The sequence below is a fragment of the Somniosus microcephalus genome, chromosome 17 (assembly GCF_052327205.1).
Source record: "Somniosus microcephalus isolate GS21.2 chromosome 17, FLI_Smic_1.0, whole genome shotgun sequence".
In the NCBI taxonomy this organism is placed as follows: Eukaryota; Metazoa; Chordata; class Chondrichthyes; order Squaliformes; family Somniosidae; genus Somniosus; species Somniosus microcephalus.
The window spans coordinates 52710860-52736440 of record NC_141003.1 but is presented as its reverse complement, the minus strand read 5'-3'; the positions used below and the strand labels follow the sequence as shown (position 1 = coordinate 52736440).

The window sequence follows — 25581 nt, the reverse complement described above, 5'->3', positions numbered from 1 at the left end:
CAAATTTCTAGGCCATAGACTTTTAAGCATAATGATGGGACATCTGAAACCTGTTACCTGCAATTCCTGTGCTGTGTGGGAACTCCAGGACACTTCATGTGTCCTTGATAACCACATGTGCAGGAAGTTTCTCCAGTTGTTCAAACTCAAGCTCAGGGTTTCTGAGCTGGAAGAGCAGCTGGAGTCACTGCAGGGCTGAGAATTTCCTGGAGCGCACATTCCAGGAGATGGTCACCCCGCAGCTACAGAGATTTCAGGAGGATAGTAAGTGGGTGGCCATCCGACAGGGTAGGAAGAGGCAGGCAGTGCAGGAATTCTCCGGGACTGTGGCTCTCTCAAGCCGGTTTTCAGTGCTCAGTACCGGTGAGGGTGATGGCAACTTGGGGAGTGCAGTCTAGAGTGCATCCATGGCACTGTGGGGCAAATGACTGCACAGGGGGGAACAGCAAAATGTAGAAATGCAGTGGTCATAGGGGATTCAATAGTCGGGGATAGACAGGCGTTTCTGCAGCTGCCGACGTGAGTCTTTCATGATGTGTTTCCAGGGAAAAGGACATCACTGAATGGGTGCAGAACATTTTCCAGAGGAAGGGGAACAGCCAGAAATTGTGGTCCATGTTGGAGATTTAAAAAAAAATTTAAATCACATTTTTTTTCTCTTTCTGTCTCTTATTTCTCTCTTAATCCAATCTTTCTTTCCCTCTTGTTATTTCACTCTCTGTACCTGATTTGACATTGAATTCACCATTCTAACTTACACTTCCTTGTTCAGACCTTGCGCTGTTCATTTTAGAATCCTTAAATCTGATTGGTAAAGGAGATACACAGTTGCTTGTCCTGTTCACTCAGATCCCAGATGGCCTGTAGAGGGCACCGCGCTGTTTCCACTTCCCACTTCCAGCAAATTGTAGCGCAAAATATCATGGAGATTAAATGGGAAAGAGCAAGTCTAACTAACAGCGAGGGCCGTTTGTTGACCAGTTACAGGAATTTTTCGACCAATGATGGACAGGTGGGCACAGTTGTTTAATAATATTAATATAAACATACATGCATTTGCTTTTACAGGTATTTGCTGGACAGATGCTGGACCCTGTGAATAATTGGACAAACATGTGTAAGTCCTGCATAAGCTGTACTGTGGCAAGCTAAGTGGATATATTAGAAGAAAGAAAGAGAGTTAGGCTTGCTTTCATTTGTTTGTGTGTCTCAGTATAAACTCTCCCCAAGTTCCACTGGCAGAAAGAAACATAGACCCTGAATTTGCGGTCGGAGGCGTACCTCTGGTGTACGCCTCCCGCCCGCAAAATATTTCCGAACTTACCTCCTGGCTCCACAGCTACGGAGAGTTCGGGTCCTGGGCCTCCAGGCGTACGCCTGCGCAAAGGCCCACAGATCCCAGGGACGCAGGCGGTTCGGAAGCATCCCAGGGATCACGGGGGCCCGGTCCTCCAATGAGAAAGGAAGATTCCATTGCAGTCATTTCCAAACAGAATCCCATAATGACATACAATGGAATCCCCAAATAATTAAAGAATTTAGACAACTCTAATAAAAATTAATGTTCTCATTTTCAAATTTAATTAAAAATCCATTAAATACATCAAATACAATATAAATGTAATATTTTGAAAAATAATCTTAAAGATTTTAATCCGGGCCAAAATTTGCATCAAGTAATTTTAAGTATTTGTGCATCATTTAACATTTTTAATTCTTTATTTTATGATTCATAATAACCCTTATGCTGGTGAAAGCAGGCCCTATGCCTGCCTTTACCAGCCGTAAGAGTTTTGTGGGCATTTGTTGGGCAGTAGTTGGGCAAATAGCAAAACTCTGCGCAGCGAAAGTGATTTTACTTTCGTTCAGATAGATCTGTCGAGGTGAACCTTGACAATTACATTTTCTTTGTCATAACAGCACAAAATAGTACCTGTATCACTTGCAACTGAGGTAAACTCTGGGGAATATGGTGGAGCATGTCATTCAATTCACTTTGTCACTTATCAGTTTTGAAAGTCCACATTGTAAGTGGAATGAACTGTGAAGCCACATTGACACATTAAAGGTGCAATCATTTTACTGAAAAATGTGTGGCAAGCTATTCTTTCAGAGTTAATGGCCGCGATGTTGCTGACCTCGTGGGGTCCGTGGCGGGCGATGTCATTGGTAGGTCCCGACCCCGCTGCTGTCTCCAGCCCGCTGTCTGAAATGAATTTCCCTGATTAGGCTTGTTAAGCCCACCCAGCACGTTTGCCAGCCAATTAGAGGAAGCAGGTCTGGTGACGTCATTTGATGACTCGTCATCAGCCGGTTCCTTAAAGGGACCATGTCCAAATTTATTTTGGCATTTGTGCTGTCAGTGTCCTACAGCATTGAGGTGCTGCAAACACTGACAAGCACTGCACAGAGGGGCAGGGCTGCACCCAGGCTTTCCCATGACTCCCTCCATATTCTTATGGAGAGAGTCACAGCACGCAGGGAGGTCCTTTTCCCTTCCCATGGGTGGAAGAGACCTCCCCAGGAGACCAACACAGCCTGGTTGCACATTGCAGAGGAGGGCACAAGCAGGGATGTAGTCAGGAGGACCTTGGTGCAGTGCCACAGATGTTTCAATGATCTCAGTAGGTCACAAAATGTTAGTACAAAGCCACATTCAACCTCATTCTGCTGTGCCACTCATCCCTATCACTCTTCCTTCCTTACCTACTCCTGCACATCCTTACTCACACTAACTTACCTTGCACCTCCACCCATCCCTCTCTCTCTATCTATATTATCATATCCCCATCTCACTAGCCACCCCTCATACTCACCCTCATCCTAGTCCAATCATACCAACTAACAACACACAAGGGTAGGAACTTGTGTGTTTTATGCAATGTTCATATAAAGTTTCTGTTAATGTGGTGTCAAACATTGAAACCTTTATTTTCAACACTTTGCGTTCTTGGACAGATTTGTGTGCACCTTTGGAAGTGGCTTAGGGAGTTGCAGTGAATGGTGAGACATAACGGTACCCCCTGCAATGGTGATCAGTGTGAAAGGAATGGCTTGGACATTGTAGGGATGCTTTATGGTGTTGGTGTGGGGTGGTGCCAACCTAGTGCACCATGTGGCAGCCAGGGTGTACAGCATCACGTGAAGTCAATCTGGCCATGGTGAGGCCACCCTTGGCCTCCTGGGTAACAATGTGCTCGGATGCTGATGCCCTGTGTCCTGTGCAGCATCAGGTGATTGCAGAGAAGGTTGGTGTTTTTGGTGCTGCTGGTGTGCCTGGTGCTGCTGGTGTTGGGGCTGATCGTGTTCGGATTCTGAGGACCAAGGTGAGAGAGTATAAAGCGCACCCATGCTGATGGAATAGATGGGAGGTGAAGTAGAGATGACAGAAGCGATCTGTCAATGGTGAGAGAGGTAATGAGGTCAGACTGAATGGAGACTTGTGTAAAGACTTGCAGCATGGTGAATCTGTTGTGGAAATGCACTGAGGAAGAGCTTGTATCTGAGGGAAGATATCTTTGTAAAGTGGGAGTTTTTACTTTATATTTGAAGCTGTCAACTCAACAGCTGATTCAATGGCCACTGAACTCCCGCCTCAGCTTAACAGACGTGATCCCCGAGCAGCGAGGACCCCGTGGGCGAGCACATAAAATCAAAAGGTGAGCTCAAATGTATTCTTAATGATCTCTAAACAAGGTCATAATGACCTGAATAGGGTCCCCCGCTGTTGCATGTCATGTCTGCTCAGCACTGACAGACCCGACATTGGGAAAGGCGCGTGGCGGCGGGTTCACAGCGGGGTCCCGACCCGCTGGAGGAAAAAAAAACACTTTCCCACATGACCTGCCACCGATCGCGCCTGCTGATCCCCGGAAAATCTCGGCCAATGAGAGAGAGGGATAGAGAGCGTCCGAGAGATGGTGGAGAAGCAAAGAGAGTGAAAGAGAGAGGCACAGAGGGAGAGCATTGAGAAAGCCATACATCTATTTTCATTATGACTATGTCATGTGCCAGTGACCTGATGTAGTCTTGAAGTGGTTCATGTTGTTCTGCCATATGTTTGCAAACAAGTAATAAAAAGTTTGCTTGATATCTTTTTCATCAAGATGATTCTCCTTTTATAATCCTTATTATATTGTATCTTGTAAATTGCCTCTTATGTCTCTCTCTAAAGGTGATTGAGGCCCTCATTTTGAAATCTCTGGTGCACAGGTGAAATACTAATCTATCTCAGAGCTATCTCAGTCCCAAATTTTGCTTCTTTCACAACAGAATCGCAGAGATAATTCACACTGTAGGCATTATAATGTGGTAATAGTGTCATAAAGCACCTGAACAGCATTGGTGAAAATGTAAACTGTGCTTAACATATTATTTATTTAATGAAACTTATTCACAAGTTATGAATTTTAAGTTGATTATTGGGAACCTTTAATTTTAATGTGTTTTTCTGTTTTGTTAATAACAGTATATTTAAAGATGATCATGTTCATTTTTTAATTTCACCTGTGTTATAGAGCAGATGCTGTAAAACTCTCCCTATGTTGGAAATTGTAAGTTATTTACAATTTATTTACCTTCCAGCTTACAACGAAATCTATAGGAGTCTGAGGTACTTAAAGATTAAAAAAAGACAGGAGAGGCCGAATCTACGAAGCACTATAAGTGAACTTGTCACTGAAGATGGGTGCAAGGTCTACCTGGTTGGCACAGTCCACTTCAGTCGGGAAAGCATACGAGATGTACAACAGGTAAAATAAACATGACGTAAGATTTGCAGAGACAATCTGTGGATAATTTAAAAGTAAAAAATAATGTAATAATCTATTTCATTTATAAAACATGTTAGTACAGTATCTTGGATAAATGAAATGTCTCCGTACCTGAGGAAGGATATACTTGCTTTAGAGGGGGTGCAACGAAGTTTCACTAGATTGATTCCTGGGATGAGAGGGCTGTCCTATGAGAAGAGATTGAGTAGAATGGGCCTATACTCTCTGGAGTTTAGAAGAATGTGAGGTTATTTCATTGAAAGATATAAGATTCTGAGAGGGATTGACAGGGTAGATGCTGAGAGGTTGTTTCCCCTGGCTGGAGAGTCTAGAACTAGGGGGCATAGTCTCAGGATAAGGGTTTGGCCATTTAAGACTGAGATGAGGAGGAATTTCTTCACTCCGAGAGTTGTGAATCTTTGGAGTTCTCTACCCCAGAGGGCTGTGGATGCTCAGTCGTTGAGTATAATCAAGGCTGAGATCGATAGATTTTTGGACTCTCAGGGAATCAAGAGATATGGAGATCGGGCGGGAAAGTGGAGTTGAGGTCAAAATTCAGCCATGATCTTATTGAATGGCGGAGCAGGCTCGAGGGGCCGTATGGTCTACTCCTGCTCCTAATTCTTACATTCTTATGTTCTTAATCTGTTTCACTTATGTTGCTGAGTCATTATTGGCCCTTTTTGAATAGTATTGTTTTTGTGTTCTGGTATGTGACTGGTTTTCTGGAAGTTTCCAGGGTGTGTTGTTAACCTGGGGCTTTTCCGTATTAATGGAGACATAAAGGCAACTTCTGTTCATGAACTGCAACAAAGACAAATTTTTCAGGTGACAAACCACTATCTTATGTGTTACCTGCCTTCAACTTTCATAGGCTACAATTACATAAAAAGTAATACATGCAAAACTATTTTTAACTGCAAATTCTTTCAATAAACATGACGTTGACACTATTCGAGAACCCTCACTATATTATGCTAAACCCAATAGTTCCTGAATTAATCCATTATAAAAGAAATGCATTTATTAGCTGTGTTATTTTTTATATTGGTTTCATGCTGTGTTAGTGCCACCAGCTCCTGCTGCATGGATCTTCTTCTTAGGCAGTCCCTCGGAACCGAGGATGACTTGCTTCCACATTAAAAATGAGTTCGCAGGTGACTGATGAGTCCAATGTGAGACCTACAGTCTCTGTCACAGGTGGGGCAGGCTGCGGTTGAAGGGCGGGTGGGTGGGGTGCTTGGGTTAACATGCGCTCCTTGCGCTGCTTGCGCTTGGCTTCCGTTTGCTCCCGGCGAAGAGACTCGAGGTGTTCGCCGCCTTCCTGGATGCTTCTCCTCCACTGTGTGCGGTCTTGGGCCAGGGATTCCCAGGTGTCGGTGGGGATGTTGCACTTTTTCAAGGAGGCTTTGAGGGAGTCCTTGAAGCGTTTCCTCTGCCCACCTGGGGCTCTCTTGCCGCATCGGAGCTCTGAGTAGAGCGCTTGTTTTGGGAGTCTCGTATCGGGAATGCAGACGATGTGGCCCGTTCATCGGAGCTGATTGAGCGTGGTCAAAGCTTCGATACAATTCAGCTGGCAGCAACATCAAAATTAACTTGCTGGATTTGTTACGCTGGTCAAAACTTTTCTGCCACTACTGATTGCTGACAAGTTGTATATGTTGCATTGAACAGCTAAATGCATTTACAAAAGATCTGAGGGACATCTAGAATCAGCCTTAATTTCAACAGTGAACTACCAAGTATTAGCTGTTGTAACAAAAGTAAGATTTCCTTTTGTGTATGTGTCATCAAAATGTTATCTTTGCCAAAGAACCATGATACCAATAGAATCTCTACTCTGTTTTCACTGGCAGTACTATGAATGGCATTGAACTGATCTTTGTCACTACATTATATTCACACTAAATGCAATTAAATCCCTCGAAAGAGAGCACTGCACAACAGCTCCATTCGACACTCATTCCTGGGGCATGAGTGTCGAATGGAGCTGTTGTGCAGAATCAAATTAGATAAATGCTTGGATGGTAGACTGAATAATATATTATTGCACTTCCACTGAGTAACTTTAATAAAGAGATTTTTAAAAACCTTAATGATCAGCAGAATCTTTTTGCTAGATACTGGAAGCAAGTAATAGTGAGGACTTGGGAGACATGCAAGGGTCATCTAAGGATAACCAATATGAGAGTTCAAAGGGCTATAAAAAGGCAGTCTGTAGACAGTAGTGAAAGCTAGCCTGTATGTCTTAAATAAAAAGGAAAATGTTGGAAATTTGAAACAAAATGTAAAATGCTGGAAATACACAGCAGGTTAGTGTTTCGGATATGAGCAAAACATTAACCTATCCTTTCTCTTTACTGATATTGATTGACCTGTTGATAATTTCTAGCATTTTATCCTATCTTCAATAACTTACGCGTGAAGTAGACGGAAGGTAAAAGACTAGAGTGCGCCTTTAAGGATAAGTGGGATCAAAATATAGAGGATCAGGAAAAAGCAAAGAAGTTAATTAAATTCCTCACATCCGTCGTTAAAAATGAACACCAAGGCCAATTTCTGGATCTAGCCGTTTTGGCGCATGAATCGATAAATTATGTAGTCACTAGTAAAGGACTTGTTCTAAAGAAACTCAATAAATTTGATGTCTATAGGGCACGTGGGCCATATGGCATAAATCCTAGAATCTAAGAGAAAACAGGTAAGGCTCTGGTTAACACTTTTTGGAGTTCCATCAATACAAGTACTGCACCTGAGGACTGGAACAATATAGCAGATAGTGTCCCTTGCAACATTATAAAACTTCCTAACAGCATAAAGCTGTATCCTCACATGATGAGTATAAATGGCATTAATACCATTCAATGGGATCTGGACCAGTTGAGCAGATGGAGCAGGGAGTGGCAGATGGATTTTTAACAATGGGCTAAGTAAAGGATAATGTACGTCAGAACAGAAAACATAGCATCCATAGATAATGAAACATTTTCAATTATCAAAGTTGGGAAAGAAAAAGTAATTGGGTATGACCATTCAATTAAAGTAGACAATAAGAAGCTCTTATCAACAGGATTAATTAAGCACTGGGATGCGTCTCTAGGGTAAGTTTTCCATGTGTATTCACACAATCTTAAAAAGAAAGCATTGAGATGATCGATGGTTAAAATGCTAATGAGCTAAGCTTTGATGTTGTTTCCCTGGTGTGGAGATGCCGGACTTGGACTGGGGTGGACAAATGTAAGAAGTCACACAACACCAGGTTATAGTCCAACAGCTTTATTTGAAATCACAAGCTTTCGGAGCGCTGCTCCTTCATCAGGTGAAGTGGAGAAACTTCACCTGACGAAGAAGCAGCGCTCCGAAAGCTTGTGATTTCAAATAAAGCTGTTGGACTATAACCTGGTGTTGTGTGACTTCTTACATGTTGTTTCCCAGGGGACTGTAAAGAATAAGCAGTTCATTAGGTTGTCTTGGCAATTGGTAACAACTCACACCATTATGGGAGCATCATCACCAAAAGAACTCCAGAGGTTCAAATGAAAGACCCATCATCACCTTCTCAGGGCAAATAGGGATGAACAGTATCACCCACATCTTGAGTACAAATAAAATAAAGTCTGCTCCTTTCTGGCTGTGAACAGAATGAGATAAATAATAGAGAGATATATAGGCAATCAATTAGGTCCAGCAAAGGCTGCAAAGGCAAGCTGGTTTTGGAAACTGAAAGTGATAGGGTCAAATTTTGACCAGGCTCAGAATGAGAATGCAAGAGATTTATTAGGAGTTATTTTATTTACTTCAAGTAAGATGACCCACTGATGTGGGGAAGCATGGCATTTTAATTATTCTGCATTATTACGTGAAGAGAAATTGGGGGAAAAATTTGGTTGCTTTGTGTATCCCGTTAGCAAAGCGCCGCTAATGCCTCCCGCGAAATTTAGTGGGAGGTTAGTGGCGGCGGCAGCCGTATTGCCCCATGACGTTGTGCCTCCAGCAATGACGTCATCGCCGTGCGCCATGGCCTGGACGCAAACTTGGCTCACGCCCCCTGACCTACTGCTGGATGCTATGTCTGACAGGGTTGGGGGAGTGTTTTTGCGGCCAGGGCAGTGATAATTAAAGGGCAGGTGCCGGGCGGCCATTTTTTGGGGGGCCGCCTGCCAGCACCTACCCCCTCTCGCCTCTTCCTGCGGGGTGCCGGCCACGATCCATCAGCCCGGCACTTCTTTTGAGTGCCGGGCTCTTTTGCCGGCACCCCGCTCCCCGGTGGTCCAGTAGGGCCCCGGTGTGGGCTGCGCTAAGCCCCTCCCCTTTAATCAGGGGAGGGAGGCCTGCAGTACTGCAGCGCTATGTGCCGGCGCATTTGGCGCTGCTGCATGTAGTGCCATGATATTCCATGGGCGCACCCCAAGAGGGAGGGGGAGCGCTTCCAGTAGTGTCCCACCTCCTGCTTGGGACACTACCATTGAATTTTGGGCACGGGGGCACTAACTTTTTCGGGGAAGTTATTGCCCCAAAGGGGGCACGAGCCAATTTTCCCCCTGTTGTACTGATTGAACTAAATGGATCTGATCATAACTGTTGCTTTGTATATTCACTTACTGTAAAGCAAAACAGCTTAACAATTCGTATCTGACCTCTTGTTGTCAAGTGGTTTCTCAGTCTGTCTTCAAAAGAATTGGAGGAGCGCATGTGCAAAAGATACACACATCCAGTTCAGATCACAAGGAGATACTATGGTTTCACCCCTAGGTTACTGGTTTGTATAGTTAGATATTGGGCAGTACGGGCACAGCCCTGAACATAATTTTCTCAGATGACTTACAAGAGTAACCAGCACTGCTGCATCTGAGAGAATCTTTAAGGCAAGAACCTAAACTTCTAACAATCTCATTAACAAATGTCTATGAAATGCTACTAAGGAGGTTCTAAATGTACTATAGCACTCAGTCCAACATTGGTTTGTAAACTTAAAAGAAAAACATTAATTTAGCTGAATAATATGACCATGATTGAGCTAGGAGTGTTAATCTTCATACTGAGCTGTTTATTTAACACAAACACCATTAGTTGCTGAACTGACACAAATGAATGTTTTTTCTTCTAGATAATCCAACAAGTGCAACCAAATGCTGTGGTGATAGAACTTTGCCAAGATAAAAAATTACTTCTAACATTGGATGAACAGACATTACTAAATGAAGCCAAAGAGTTTGACTTATTCAAAATGCAACACGCAATGAAGCAGGTACTGTTATTTTCACTAAGTTGTTAATTCGTTTGTTTTACATTATCATGGCAAATTCTGAGCTGCTGTCCTTATTTTGCTTTCATTGGTTAAGTGGTATGTACCTTCCCGACAAACTTAAGATGTGACGCAGAAATTGAAGGCAGTGCAGTTGTCATGGCACGTTGGCCTTCTGATACATTTACCCCTGTTTTTATTTTACAGAAGGGTTTTTGTTAGTGACATTACAAATTATGTTTGCATCAATTGGAATAATACTGTGCCAAAAATACAAAAATGATATTGAACAAGTTAGTAATACAGAAAATGTTGCATTCTTTTCAGTGCAATCATAAATGCCAGCCAGCAAGGAGACTTTGCAGCCTTCGTGCAGCAGTTCTTAGCTGTTCTAGCAACCGAGACTGCAGGAAAACAGTTATATTACACCACTGGTCTGAGAGCAGTAACTATAGAGTGTGAAGGGCAGCTGGCAAGACCTGAGTTATACTGTTGGCTGTGCCTACTTGCATCTCAGATTCTCCCTATGAGGAGAGACCTCTGTGCATGTGTGCTTACTCCCATGTTCTGAGTTCTGCTCCTATGGCAGTTATATTCTTAATGTTAGGAGAGAGCAGGCTGGGCATTTCAATTACTCATAACAGTAAGGATACGGATGCCTTGAACCTCCGTGGGGTTCTCCCTATCTCCTGCCACGACTTCAGAGGGAGATTGGCGGAACCTCCAGAGAAATGGCACAAACGGCCGTTTTTAACCAGTAATGCAATTTCTCTGGGAATTCTGCCAACTCCTGTTGGAGAATCCCTGTGGAAATTCCAGGCTTCAGTATTAAGTAAGACAATGGTAAGGAAATCTAACAGAGAACCTGAGCACTTTTAAACATGGTCTCCTGCCAGCTTAGGGCTATAGTCCACCCTGCGAATACAGGTGACCCTAAAATAAAAATATTTAGGCAACTAAGGTTGGAATTTCCTCGAATCTGCTCCTGCTATGCAGCTGTAACTTGGCTGACATTTATATGTGTAAACTGGGTTTTTGCCGCACTTTTGGTGAAACTCCAAGGATATTCCCAGTGTTTTTCATCCCTTTTTTCATGTATGTAGAAAAGATTTTGATCCAAGGTTATAACATCTGTAAGTCACAATAGTGTACGCTAATAGTTACTCTTTCCTTGCTATTCTTTTCTTTGCTCCTCATTTCTGTTTCTTACTGCTTCTGTTTTTTTTTGCTTTCATTCTTACTCTCATCTTCTCCCCACTCAATCTCTCCCATTCTTTATTGCTGTTCTCAATTTCAACTTATTTATTTTTGTTTTTCTTGCCATTCAACCATTCATTCATTCATTCACTCACTTATTCATTCGCTGAATGAGGAGGATTCATTGTTCTGCAGGGGGGGAAGGACTCCACCTCGCCCTCCTGTCCCTCTCTCCTGCAGCAGCTGGTGCTGCTCTGCCCGGCCTCATCTCCTCCTCCCATTCCTCGTCCAGACCAAGGGGGACCCCTAGCAAGATGTCGATGACCAAGCACTCCTGTTCTCCTGGTGACTCCTATAAGGTGTCCAATAAGATAGAGTAGCACAGCACTCACTCTTTTTAGCTGAAGTCCTCAGAGAATTTCTGGAATAAATGTTGCTCGAGTATTGGTGAAGTCTTGATAAAGTGTCCCAGAAAGTCTCCCAGTGTGTTTCAGAGGTCCTCGTCACAGCTCCAGCAGTGAGTGAACATGAAATGGTGAGTATCCCTTTAAGTGGTGAGTATCCCTTTAAGTAGTGCTTGAAATGGAAATCAACGCTGTGTTTACTCCCAAACAGCTGGTCGCTTTTAGGAGAGGGTCTTTGTTGAAGCGCTAGCCACCAAAATGCCGTGCAGCCTCTTTACTGAGTGCTAGCAGGCATTTTAAGTGGCAATCAGCTGTTTAATAAGCCTCCAGGCGGCCGTTCCAAGCTTCAACTCCTTTATCAAGATGGTGTCTGTGATAAACTTGGACTAAACCAACGTTTCAGCTTAAGACCCCAGTTTGGCCACCTCTTTACCTCTTTCGCGCCTAAAGTATTTGATGAAAATCGCCCCTCTTGAGTTTTATCCTGATAATTTCCCTTGTTCAGCTTGTTAAAAGATGTAATTTGCAAGTACTTTATCTGAGTTGCATAGTAGCCCACCTCTTGAATCCATAGCCCCTGCAAAGGATCTGATTCTTCTACCACACTGCTTTGGTGTCAATGCACCTCAATATAAGAGGGGCACATGGACCACGAAATGGCTTACACCTGTAATAACGGACATAAAAGAAGCCAGTGTGAAGTCGTACTAAAAGAGGTAAATTTCTAAATTTAAAAACAAACTCTAATGGCTTGATGTCCCACCATTCATCTTTTAATGATTGGAAAGAGCTACCTCATTCCTTTCAATCATTAAAAATTGCATTGGTGATGGATAGGCAACAGTACTGCATGGATATGTTTGAGTATACAGTGCATACATGGAACTGCACCTTCCCCAAATTCATAACAATGCAAGCCGACAGTGAAAGCATAGGGCCACATTTCCATTGACATGCCAAAAGCTGCAGTCTTTGGCGTGGTATAGGAGTGGCGGTAATATACTCCTTCCCTCTCACTCTGTCTCTCTCTTCTATCTTCTTCTTGTTTTCTTTGTGAGATCTGATTTTATGCTGGAACCATTCCTTTTTCAATGCAATTATATAATGTGTTTCTCAGCGCTCAAACACTGTTCCACATTTCTGTTTGCCTCCTGTAGTTTGGAGTGATGCTCACATTGTTGGTAATGGTGCTTCTGAAATCATCAGCTTATCTGACTGAACAGCTGGGCATTGCCCCAGGTGGGGAATTCAGGAAAGCTTTCAGCGAGGTAAGATTTCAGCCTCTTCTATGCTGTAGTTCAAAAATCCTTCATGTACACTCATAACTTACAAGCTGCATTCACCAAAATATTCACTCCAGTCTGATCATAAATCTCACAGCTGTTGTTAAAATTATGTATGCCCCATTTTCACTGTTATAAATCCTGTTGCTATGGGTGCATGGAATTATCTTGCAGGACATTTCCTGCAACATGAAATTGCTTGAGGTAAAAATAGAAAACGGACCCACCATAATGCTCAATTTAGACTTATCAGCAATTAATGAATGACTTAAATGGTATACATGATGAAAATGTTGTTGATTTAGCTGTGGAGTGCTCAAAACTGTAATGAAATGAAGGAGTTAAATATTAGGAAAACCTGTTTCAGGGTTCAGGATACGAGATCTCGATGCACTCTGTGTTTGAAAACTATGATGACCTTTTTGGGCTAGATGCTTTAACTTTTCATTGACCCATACTATTAACTGATCAAGTGCAAAGTTATCAATGGGTAAAATTGATCAGTTGGGTGCAAAAATGTCTTTCTCAAGTCCTGTGGTTAATTCTTGTGTCAGTTTTTTAAGTCCCTGTCTCAGAATCATCACAAGACAGGTTTCGATCTGACTGTCAAATAAAGACCTGCCCTTCATGCAATGCCGACATAGGATTTCATCCTTGGATTTCCATATTAATTATTTTGAGGTGACCATCGCTGTGCTATTCCCCACTGTCCTGTGCAATTCTGCTTGAGTTTCTCATGATTGGCTTTTAACAAAGCTTTATCAATTCCTAAAAAACCCAAATTGTTTTCACTAATTTTCACTAACAGATTTAGAATGGGAGCGAGACTTTGAGCAGTGGCACAAATGGACAAAGGGTCTATTAATATTTTCGAATTGTCTCGCTCCCCTGTTTACTAACATTTAATACCGACATTTTAATTAAATTTAGCATATGGAGGATAATATCCACCTAAGTTTCTTAAACAGCTCTGAACCATTCTAATAGTGTAAGATAAGTTACTTTTTGTGCCATAACATATTTAATAGATTTAAATTTATTTGTATGTATTCCTGAAAAGAGGATCAACATTGATGAAAGATGAGTTACACACTTAACAGGAATGCACTGTAACACAGTCATTGGCAGTACCTAGCCAACATAGCTAAAAAGTCAAATGTACTATGAAGAAATATTGTAGCCTATTTATATATAGCTATAATAACTAATAAACACCTCTGTATGACTGTTATATATTTGAAATATTCTCTTTTAGGCTCAGAAAATACCATTTTGTAATATTTACTTTGGGGACCGGCCAATCTTCATCACTTTGAACAGATGGGTTGCTGCACTTTCCTTCTGGGACCTGATGAAACTGTCTGTGGGCGTTCTTTACCTCAACTCCCAGACTGTTCTGATTGGGTATGAATAAAACTCTGCCTCATTAAATATTGACTGTATCCTTAATGACATTACTTACAGCTTATTGTTGTGGGACAGTGACATTGCTGCGCTATAACGTTGAAAAAACACAAGATGGACGAGACATTGTTACCCAAAGAATTGCTTTGCTGTGAACCCACAGTAGCGGCTTCAATGCTCTGTATAAGTTTAAAAGAAAATCTAAGAAACTATTTTTGAACTTGTTGTCGGGCGCTGGGTAACACTGGCGAGGCTACATTTATTGCCCAGCCCTCGTTGCCCTGAGATAATGGCACCAGACCCTTTTCTTAAATTGCCGCTGTCGTTGGGCTGATGGTGCTCCCACAATGGTGTTGGGTAGGAAATTCCAGGATTTTGACCCAATAACGATGAACGAACAAATACTGTATTTCCTATCTATGCACTTGGGCTTTAAACAGCTAACAGCGGGAGCAGCGAGGAGGAGCTCGGGAGAAAACCCGGCGACCAGCGAGGCCCGAGACCAGTCGGGAGCAGTGAGTCAGAGCCCGGTATAAAAACCGGAGAGAGGCGAGGCCCGAGACCAGTCGGGACCAGCGGGAGCAGCGAGGAGGAGCTCGGGAGAAAACCCGGCGACCAGCGAGGCCCGAGACCAGTCGGGAGCAGTGATTCAGAGCCCGGTATAAAAACCGGAGAGAGGCGAGGCCCGAGACCAGTCGGGACCAGCGGGAGCAGCGAGGAGGAGCTCGGGAGAAAACCCGGCGACCAGCGAGGCCCGAGACCAGTCGGGAGCAGTGATTCAGAGCCCGGTATAAAAACCGGAGAGAGGCGAGGCCCGAGACCAGTCGGGACCAGCGGGAGCAGCGAGGAGGAGCTCGGGAGAAAACCCGGCGACCAGCGAGGCCCGAGACCAGTCGGGAGCAGTGAGTCAGAGCCCGGTATAAAAACCGGAGAGAGGCGAGGCCCGAGACCAGTCGGGACCAGCGGGAGCAGCGAGGAGGAGCTCGGGAGAAAACCCGGCGACCAGCGAGGCCCGAGACCAGTCGGGAGCAGTGAGTCAGAGCCCGGTATAAAAACCGGAGAGAGGCGAGGCCCGAGACCACAGCTGGGGCAGTCGGGAGAGCAGGAGGCCAGTAACTGCTGGGGCAGTCGGGAGAGCAGGAGGCCAGTAACTGCTGGGGCAGTCGGGAGAGCAGGAGGCCAGTAACTGCTGGGGCAGTCGGGAGAGCAGGAGGCCAGTAACTGGTGAGTTTAAAAGCTCACCTTTCGCGGGCTTTTTCTTTCACAGCTGGTGCAGTCGGGAGAGCAGGAGGCCAGTAACTCTTATATAGGTGGAGCTGTTGCTAAACCCGAAACACTACAGTGTAGTGTCTCCCACCCTTCCACCTCCTCTAACCTTTTAGGGGTTAGGGGAAGTTGAAAAGGTAGGTTCAATTTATTTTATTTCAGGAGCCTAACCTAGGTGGAGAAGGTTCCAGGACAGGAGGCGGCAGTGAAAATACAACACCAGAAAACAGGTAGGTGACTGGTTGGTGAGTACTTTCACAAACTTATTCTAAGTAGAATTCAATAATTAAGCTAAATCGTAGTAAATAAAAGGGTATTGTAAGGGTTAAGTCATGGAAGGGCAGCTCGGACCCGTGTCATGCTTCTCCTGTGCCATGTGGGAAATCAGGGACACTGTCCCTGACAACTATGTGTGCAGGAAGTGTGTCCAGCTGCAGCTCCTAGCAGACCGCATGGCGGCGCTGGAGCTGCGAATGGACTCACTCTGGAGCATACGCGATGCTGAGGATGTTGTGGATAGCACATTCAGTGAGTTGGTCACACCGCAGGTAAAGGCTAGCTCAGACAGTAAATGGGTGACCAAAAGGCAGGGTAAAGGCAGGAAGGTAGTGCAGGAGTCACCTGCGGTCATCTCCCTCCAAAACAGGTTTACCGTTTTGGGTACTGTTGGGGGAGATGACTTATCAGGGGAAGGCACCAGCAGCCAGGTTCAGGGCACCATGACTGGCTCTGCTGCACAGAAGGGCGGGAAAAAGAGGGATAGGGCTATAGTGATAGGGGATTCAATTGTAAGGGGGATAGATAGGAGTTTCTGTGGCCGAGACCGAGACTCCAAGATGGTATGTTGCCTCCCTGGTGCAAGGGTCAAGGATGTCTCGGAGCGGGTGCAGAGCATTCTGAAGGGGGAGGGGGATCAGCCAGTTGTCGTGGTACATGTAGGTACCAACGATGTAGGTAAAAAGAGGGAGGAGGTCCTACAAGCTGAATTTAGGGAGTTAGGAGCTAAATTGAAAAGTAGGACCTCAAAGGTAGTAATCTCTGGATTGCTACCAGTGCCACGAGCTAATAAGTTTAGAGAGAGTAAGATAGATAAGCTAAATACGTGGCTTGAGCAGTGGTGCAAGGGAGAGGGATTTAAATTCTTGAGGCATTGGAACCAGTTCTTGGGGAGGAGTGACCTGTACCAAGGGGACGGTCTACACCTGAACTGTGAGGGAGCCGATGTCCTCGGGGTAATATTTTCTAGGGCGGTTCGGGAGGATTTAAACTAATTTGGCAGGGGGATGGGAACCTAGATAGTGGAAAAGAGGGAAGTCATATGAAGTCAGAAATAGATGGTAGAAAGGTGAGAAGCAATAAGCAAAGGAGAGAAACACAAAGGGCCAAACTAATTCATAATGAGAGTGTGAAAAAAGCAAGCCTGAAGGCTTTGTATCTTAATGCTAGAAGCATTAGGAACAAGGTGGATGAATTAGTTGTGGAAATAGAGGTAAACAAGTATGATTTGATTGGGATTACAGAAACGTGGCTGCAGGGTGGGCAAGGCTGGGAACTTAACATCCAGGGATATACAATATTTAGGAAGGATCGGCAAAAAGGTAGGGGAGGTGGGGTAGCATTGCTGGTAAAGGAGGGGATTAATGCAATGGAAAGGAAGGATATTAACTCGGATGAAACGGAATCTGTATGGGTAGAAATGAGAAATAGCAAGGGGAGGAAAACGTTAGTGGGTGTGATATATAGGCCTCCAAATAGTAATATGGAGGTGAGGGAAGGCATAAAAAGGGAAATTAGAGAAGCGTGCGATAAGAGCACAGCTGTCATCATGGGTGACTTTAATTTACATATTGATTGGACTACCCAAATTAGTAAAAATTCTGAGGAGGAGGAATTCCTGGAATGTTTTCGGGACGGTTATCTGGACCAATATGTCGAGGAGCCGACTCGAGATCAGGCCATTTTAGACTGGGTATTGTGCAATGAGAAGGGACTTATCAACAATCTTCTTGTACGAGGCCCCTTGGGTCAGAGCGATCATAATATGATCGAGCTCTCAGTCGAGATGGAGAGTGAGGAAATTGAATCAGAGACTAAGGTCCAGAACTTAAATAAAGGGAATTACGAGGGTATGAGACGGGAATTGGGTAAGATTGATTGGGTGGTGTTTCTGGGGGGATTGACAGTGGATAGACAATGGCAAGCATTCAAAGATAGAATGGAAGAATTCCAGAACATGTTTATACCGGTTTGGCATAAAAATAAACCTAAAAAGGTGGCTCAACCGTGGATAACGAGAGAAATTAGGGACAGCATAAAATCAAAAAAAAGGGCATATCAACTGGCAAAAAAAAGCACCAGACCGGAAGATTGGGGGCAGTACAGGATACAGCAAAAGAGGACAAAGGGATTAATCAGGAAGGGGAAAATAGAATACGAAAGTAAACTTGCAGCAAACATAAAGACAGACTGCAAAAGCTTTTATCGGTATATCAGGAGGAAAAGACTGGTAAAATCCCAAGTCGGTCCCTTGCAGTCCGATTCGGGAGAATATATAATGGAGAATAAGGAAATGGCAGACCAATTAAACTCATACTTTGGTTCTGTATTCACAAAGGAGGACACAAATAACCTCCCAGGAATATCGGCAAACATAGGGACTAATGAGAGGGAGGAGCTGACAGAAATTAGTATCTCTAGGGATATGGTGTTGGGTAAGTTGAGGGGACTGAAGGCCGACAAATCCCCGGGGCCTGATAAACTACATCCTAGGGTACTTAAGGAGGTGGCCCTGGAGATAGCAGATGCTCTAAGGATCATCTTCCGGAACTCCATTGACTCGGGAACAGTACCCGTGGATTGGAGGGTAGCTAATGTTACCCCAATATTTAAAAAGGGGGGTAGAGAGAAAGCAGGGAATTATAGACCAGTAAGCCTTACATCGGTTGTGGGCAAAATGCTAGAGTCCATTATTAAGGATAAAATAGCAGAGCACTTGACAAATGGGGAAAGGATCGGACAGAGTCAACATGGATTTACAAAGGGTAAATCGTGTTTGACTAATCTGCTGGAATTTTTTGAGGAAGTAACTGGTAAAATAGATGGGGGAGAGCCAGTGGATGTGGTGTACCTTGACTTCCAGAAAGCCTTCGATAAGGTTCCACACAAAAGATTATCATGCAAAATTAAGGCTCATGGGATTGGGGGCAAAGTATTAACGTGGATAGAGAACTGGCTGGCGGATAGAAAACAGAGAGTTGGAATAAACGGCTCGTTTTCGGAGTGGCAGGCAGTGACCAGCGGGGTGCCGCAAGGATCTGTCCTGGGACCCCAGCTGTTCACAATATATATAAATGATCTGGATCAGGGAATTGGATGCAATATTTCCAAATTCGCTGACGACACTAAACTAGGAGGAGGGGTGGGCTCTGATGAGGATGTCAGGAGGCTACAGTGCGATTTGGACAGGTTGGGGGAATGGGCGGATACGTGGCAGATGCACTATAATGTGGATAAATGCGAGGTTATCCACTTTGGGGGTAAAAACAGGAGGGTAGATTATTACCTAAATGGCAATAGATTGGGAGATGGGGAAGTGCAGAGGGACCTGGGTGTTCTTGTGCACCAGTCACTGAAGGAGAGCATGCAGGTGCAACAGGCGATTAAGAAGGCAAATGGTATGTTGGCCTTCATATCAAGGGGGTTCGAGTATAGGAATAGGGATACCTTACTACAGCTGTACAAGGTGCTGGTGAGACCGCATCTGGAGTATTGTGTACAGTTTTGGTCGCCCCATCTGCGGAAGGATGTTCTTGCCATGGAAAGAGTGCAGCGGCGATTCACCAGGCTGATACCTGGAATGGCGGGAATGACCTACGAGGAGAGATTGAATAGTTTGGGCTTGTACTCACTGGAGTTTAGAAGATTGAGAGGGGATCTCATCGAAACATATAAAATTATGGCAGGCCTGGACAGGCTGAATTCAGAGAGAATGTTTCCAATGGCAGGGGAGCACAGAACCAGGGGCCACAGTCTAAAAATAGCGGGCAAATCATTTAAAACAGAGATGAGGAAGAATTTCTTCACTCAAAGAGTGGTGAGCCTGTGGAATTCCCTGCCACAGAGGGCTGTGAAGGCTAATTCAATAAATATTTTCAAGAGAGAATTGGATATATTTCTGAAGGCTAAGGGGATTAAGGGTTACGGAGAAAAGGCGGGGACGGGGTACTGAACTGGTAAGATCAGCTAAGATCTCAGACGAAGATCAGCCATGATCTCATTGAATGGCGGAGCAGGCTCGAAGGGCCGAATGGCCTACTCCTGTTCCTATCTCTATGTCTATGTTGTTAATTGATTTCAAGACATTTAAATGGTTGCAAATGTTCTCCCTCCTGATCCCTCCCCTCCCCAACTGAGGGTGTTCACTCCTTGCTGGAGTACAATTCCATGGGCACTGGTGGTCTTCCAATGCCTCTATTATTCATGTGTGAACTTTGGTTGTAAGTGTCAACAGGCTATTTGATTGTGGAGGGGGCCACCTTCCAAATGTATAAACTGCAACTATACAGCACAATCATCACATAATGTCCACGATGAAACCAATAATGCAATGTACACCCATCCTGGACCTGATTTTGAATGAAAAGAGCAGGAAGAATTTGTTTTTTTTTATGCCAGAATCTGGAATCACTTTTTAATAATTTGCCAACCTGAACAAATCCAGAATTTATGAGGCAAATTGGTAAAAAAAAACGATTTCATTAATTACTTGGCATGACACACACATGACAAAGGCTGATTTAACAAAAGGTGGGATGTGTCTGAGATTCAAAGATCTTGATTCCAATGATAAAGAGTGGAAAAGCTGTGAGGGGCTCCTCTTGCTTGTTACCTCCTAAGCATGTACAAGAAGGCAGCTCACCACCACCTTCTCGAGGGCAATTAGGGATGGGCAATAAATGCTGGCCTTGCCAGCGACGCCCACATCCCTTCTTCACTGCTCCGTTATGTGTGTTACACATCTTTTCTGATTGATTGGTCAAGAAATCTTTGTCATATTTTTATAGTAATTTTCACTCAATTTATTTCAATCGTCATTTAATGAAGTTTTAATTGTAAGTGCCTTTGTGTTTTAGTAAAGTGGATATGGAGCAGGTTAAACGGAAGGATGTGCTGGAGCAGATAATCGAAATGGCAAAGGAGGAGTTTCCTGAGTTTTATCGTATTCTTGTATCAGAATGTGATGTCTATCTAACTCAGTCACTGAAGCAAGCAGCAAAACCTATCGTACTACCTTGAATTTCACAATGTAAGCATATGAACTATTCTGGTTATCGTAAGGCTCTGTGAGATTGAATATTAAATTACTAGATTACTGGCAAAACAATAATAACCACTGACCCTTTTCCACATTTTTGGAAAAAGAGATGCTAACCTTCCCTTTTGTAATTTCAGTGGAACGGGACTGAAATGCCTCTTATCATTCAATGTGTTTTAATTAGCCAGTGTGCCAGAAACCTGCCCCATCAGGGCATACCTGTAATGATATTCATTCTGCATCTCTCAAATGATTAAACAGTCTGGCTGGGGAGTCTAGAACCAGGGGTCACTTTCTCAGAATAAGGGGTCGACCATTTAGGACTGAGATTAGGAGAAATTTCTTCACTCAGAGGGTGGTGAATCTTTGGAATTCTCTACCCCAGAGGGCTGTGGAGACTCAGTCGTTGAGTATATTCAAGACAGGGATCGATAGATTTTTGGATATTAAGGGAATCAAGGGATTTGAGGATACTGCAGGAAAGTGGAGTTGAGGTAGAAGATCAGCCATGACCTTATTGAATGGTGGAGCAGGCTCCAGGTGCCAAATGGCCTACTCCTGCTCCTATTTCTTATGTTTTTATGTTCTTAACTCGTAAAATAATGGCCAAGGCTGTTTATCTAGCGACGAAGAAAGGGAACTACAGGAAACTGAGAAGGACAATTGATTCAGAAAGTCCTCCATGCAGACAAGGTTCAACCTTTTGGAGGTGTAGGGTTGATGACCAATGTTGTTTCTTGGTAAACAGTATTACACCATGTCTTTTCTTGGGTGAACTGAGTCTTACCATGGATCCAGCTCTAGTGAGAGGTCTTGGAAAACTGGCACAACCTCAGGAGAGCGCCATACTGAGGTCAATGATATTTCAGCAATTTTGCCTCAAAGGACAGATATAGAAGTAAGAGCCATATATGGTTGTCTAATTACAGCTTTTAATTGTGTGCTAAAGAACTAGTAATTTCTATTGGCCCATCATACCCATTTTTAGAATGGATGCTGTTCCAATTGGACATTCATTCATTATGCTGCCATTTCTCTATATGATAAAGAACTATGAATAAATGCCCAATTCAAGCATTATCTTTTCTTGATTAGGCAAGGAAGGCCATGACATGAATCAGTCATTCATGAAAGAAAGATTTATGAAATAATACTGGGCGGCCTGCTGGTGGCGCTGTCCAGGGAGAGTATAAATACTCGGGCATGGGCCCAGCTTGTGCAGGACATTCTTAACAGGAACTAGTGAAGGACACAACTAGACCTCCATGTTGTAAAACAGCTGATTAAAGCTTTGATTAACACTTAGACCAAGTGCCTAGTCGTTTTCTTACGTCAGGCCATATATGGAAATCAATGGCAGATTACTTTCCTCGTCCAGTTAAAATGAAAGAAAAATATGAATATCCACGAGTAGAACATTAAACTGAGATGGGAAGCCATATATGGAGGACAAGTTCATTATTTACTCATAATTTAATAAAATCTGTGAATGAACTCCTATGAGCAGAAGCATTCTGTCATAATAGCTATAGATGACAGACATTCTCACATCCTGTCTCCCATGCAGTCCATCGCTGCACTTTGCAGGTTTCCCACCATAGTACTCCTCCTTCTAGGCATCATCCAGCCTTCACAGCGAGTCTACCCGTGCTACTTCAGCGTCTTAGTGGCCTGTGGTTAAACTAAACCCAGCTCTTCCAGCACTGGCTGTTTCCATATTCCACAGCAGGAACCTGCTGCATCTTTCTCTGATCAATCATTGACGAGACCATAACTAAACTGTTGTTACTTTTAGCGTATACTTCTGAGAACACTACTTGTCCATTCTTTGAAATAATTTGGCCGAACACTGTAGTTTTGAAAATGCAGCTCACCACTAGGACAATTATTTAAGAACTAACTTATCATTCCTGTCAGCAGCTGATCCTCAGCAGGTTATACCGTCAGTTGTGGTAGGAGTGGTTGGACTTGGTCACGTGGCTGGAATAAAGAAGAACTGGAACAAGCAATTAAATACCCAAGAATTGATGAGGTAATATATTTTACCTTTCTGATTACTGCAGTTTTGTACTTTAAGTTTTCTCATCTATTTTTCTGTATTTCATTTATATTTTATTTGTAAATGATCTTCTGTTCTTCATATCCCATGCCCCATGGGTTAAGAAGTTGAGTGGGAAACCTACTCTCAGGCTTGTGCCCTGTTATCAGTTGCTAAGAAGCCCATCAAAGCTTTGCAGGTTGATTTCCCCTGGTTTTACTTATGATAATGGTATTTAATATTAGGCATGGTACATTATATGTAATAAAGTTCGCCTATGGCATTGCTCACGATGAGACAACTAACACTGTTTATATAACAATAGGGATGTTATGCTAAGTAACACGTAGGGAGCCGATTTTCAAATGTCGGCCACCCACTTCTCACCTGACAAAGGGATGGCCAGCAACTGAAAATACGGAGGATGGGGGGTGGGGGTGGGGAGGCACCTCAGCTGCCTCATTTACATCTAAGGCCTGCCTGATGCAATTTTTAGGCAGGCCTGTAAAAGGACGAGCAGTCTGCCCACCTCAAACAGGGGAGAGGCTCCTTAAATATGTAAAACAGGGTCCTACATCAGTTCTAGGACCCCGAATGCAATTTTCAGATACAAGTGGGTGTAAAAGTAGCGCCCCGGCCGAAGACAGCGCCCCGGCCGAAGACAGCGCCCCGGCCGAAGACAGCGATCCAGCCGAAGACAGCGCCCCGGCCGAAGACAGCGCCCTGGCCGAAGACAGCGCCCCGGCCAAAGACAGCGCCCCGGCCGAAGACAGCGCCCCGGCCGAAGATAGCGCCCCAGCCGAAGACAGCGCCCCGGCCGAAGACAGCGCCCCGGCCGAAGATAGCGCCCCGGCCGAAGACAGCGCCCCAAAGGGGGCGCGACCCAACTTTTTCCCCTTTAAATATTATTTTTTTAATTTACTAAGCAACTGACTACTATACACCAATGTAACTAGTAAATGGTTCTGCGTAGTTTTTTAAAGTAATTTTTAGTTATTTAAAATTGGGTTACTCACAGGTGGTGGATTCGACACTCCGATTAAAAATGATTATTTTTGGTGATAAACCCATTTTCAGCTGTGTTCATCAAACTGCACCAGGTTACCACTCTTTAATACATCAATTGATGCTTGTTAATTTTATTTTTCTTAAATTACGTTCTAAAATGTTGCCTGATTGTGCTGGTTTATGGAAGATTTTACATTTGGTGATATGCAAATGAGTTTGAGCAGAAACCTGAGCAAGAAATTAACTTTGCAAAACGAGCACATTTTTGAGCGCAATTTGCGCCGGGATCGCTGATAGCGCCCGAAGTGGAAACTCTTGGCCAGTTTGTCTTAAGCTTAAAAACACAGGCCTAGAAATTCAGTTGGGCGTGCCAGCCGTTAGCGCCTTAGGAGGAGTAGATCTCGAGCGCTAGGCGCTTAGCGCCCGGGCGCAGCGCGATCTGCGCCTCGCCCCAACTTCAGTACACATTTAGCGCCGGCGCAAAGTCTTAGCGCGCGCCCTGCTGCGCGCACAGATCATGACGTCATTTCGTCGTGCAACGCCCTTTGTGCGCCCCGAACTGGAACTTCACTCGCGCCAGCCCATTGTGCGCCGGGCGGCCCTAACGACTGTGAAGTGGAATGGTACACAGCCGATGCGGGCCGCGGGGAGCGCAAATTAAAGGGCCCTCCTGTACTAGAAATGGTACGGCCGGCGAGGAGGAGGAGGAGGAGGAGGAGGAGGACTGGTGTGCCGGGAACACATAACACACTGATGGAGAGAAACCCTCCCCAAAACCACAAATACACCAGTGTCGGCCTTTCAAAAAAACAAATCCACCCTCCCCCTTTAAGAGCTCACCGGAGCCAGAGTGTCTGCCGTCAATCAGCAGCTCGCCGCACCTGCCCTGCGCCCAACTTCCGGTTTAGCGCCCCGGCCCGCCGGCTTAGCGCCTAAAGAGCGGCGTGCAGTGCCAGTTTTAGCGCTCGAGCAAACTCTTAGGGCGAAGCTAATGAATATCGGAGAAGTGGCCTCGATTTGGCGGCGGGCGCAAACTTTAGCGGCCGCCCGACTTTACCGCCCCAAAAGTGGCTACAATGAATTTCTAGGCCACACAGTCCAATCTTACATCTGTATCATTCTCAACGCTATCCAATGATTCATCCTTTCATTTACAGGGTGCCAAATCCTTCTTTGCCTGCAAGAGTTTTTCGGATTGTTTTTGCGGTTACCTTATTTGACCTGAAGATCTTCTTCTATTACAAAATAGCACAAACATTGATTTGGTTATTTGATTAAACATGGGGTGATTGATTTGTTTCAACGTGGTTCATTGCAAATGTATAACCTTATGAGTCGTGAGACTGATGTGGTCTTCTTGATGCTATGACCCTCTGTATGAAAGCTAGTTACTGATTTATCGCTCTAATTTATAATGCTAAAGTGGGAGATGATTTTCCTTTGTTTGGCCAGCAACTAATTTGCTACTGGGGGAATAGTTGGAAACTACACAAGCACAGAAATTTGAATTTCATTCCCTCCCCACAAGAGGAGCCATAGGAATCGGGCTTTCCTATTGTAACCAAGATCATGGTAAGTTCCACAGGCATCAGTCCTACTGCTATAGCAGGGCATGGACAGGAGAACATTGGTGGGGGGTCATTATTACAC

The 25581-nt window shown here is 44.2% G+C and overlaps 1 pseudogene; it reads left to right on the top strand.

Annotated features, from left to right (window-relative positions):
• The first annotated feature begins 1083 nt into the window (after window positions 1-1083).
• Window positions 1084-25290, top strand: LOC147105712 (traB domain-containing protein-like; annotated as a pseudogene).
• The last annotated feature ends 291 nt before the right edge of the window (window positions 25291-25581 follow it).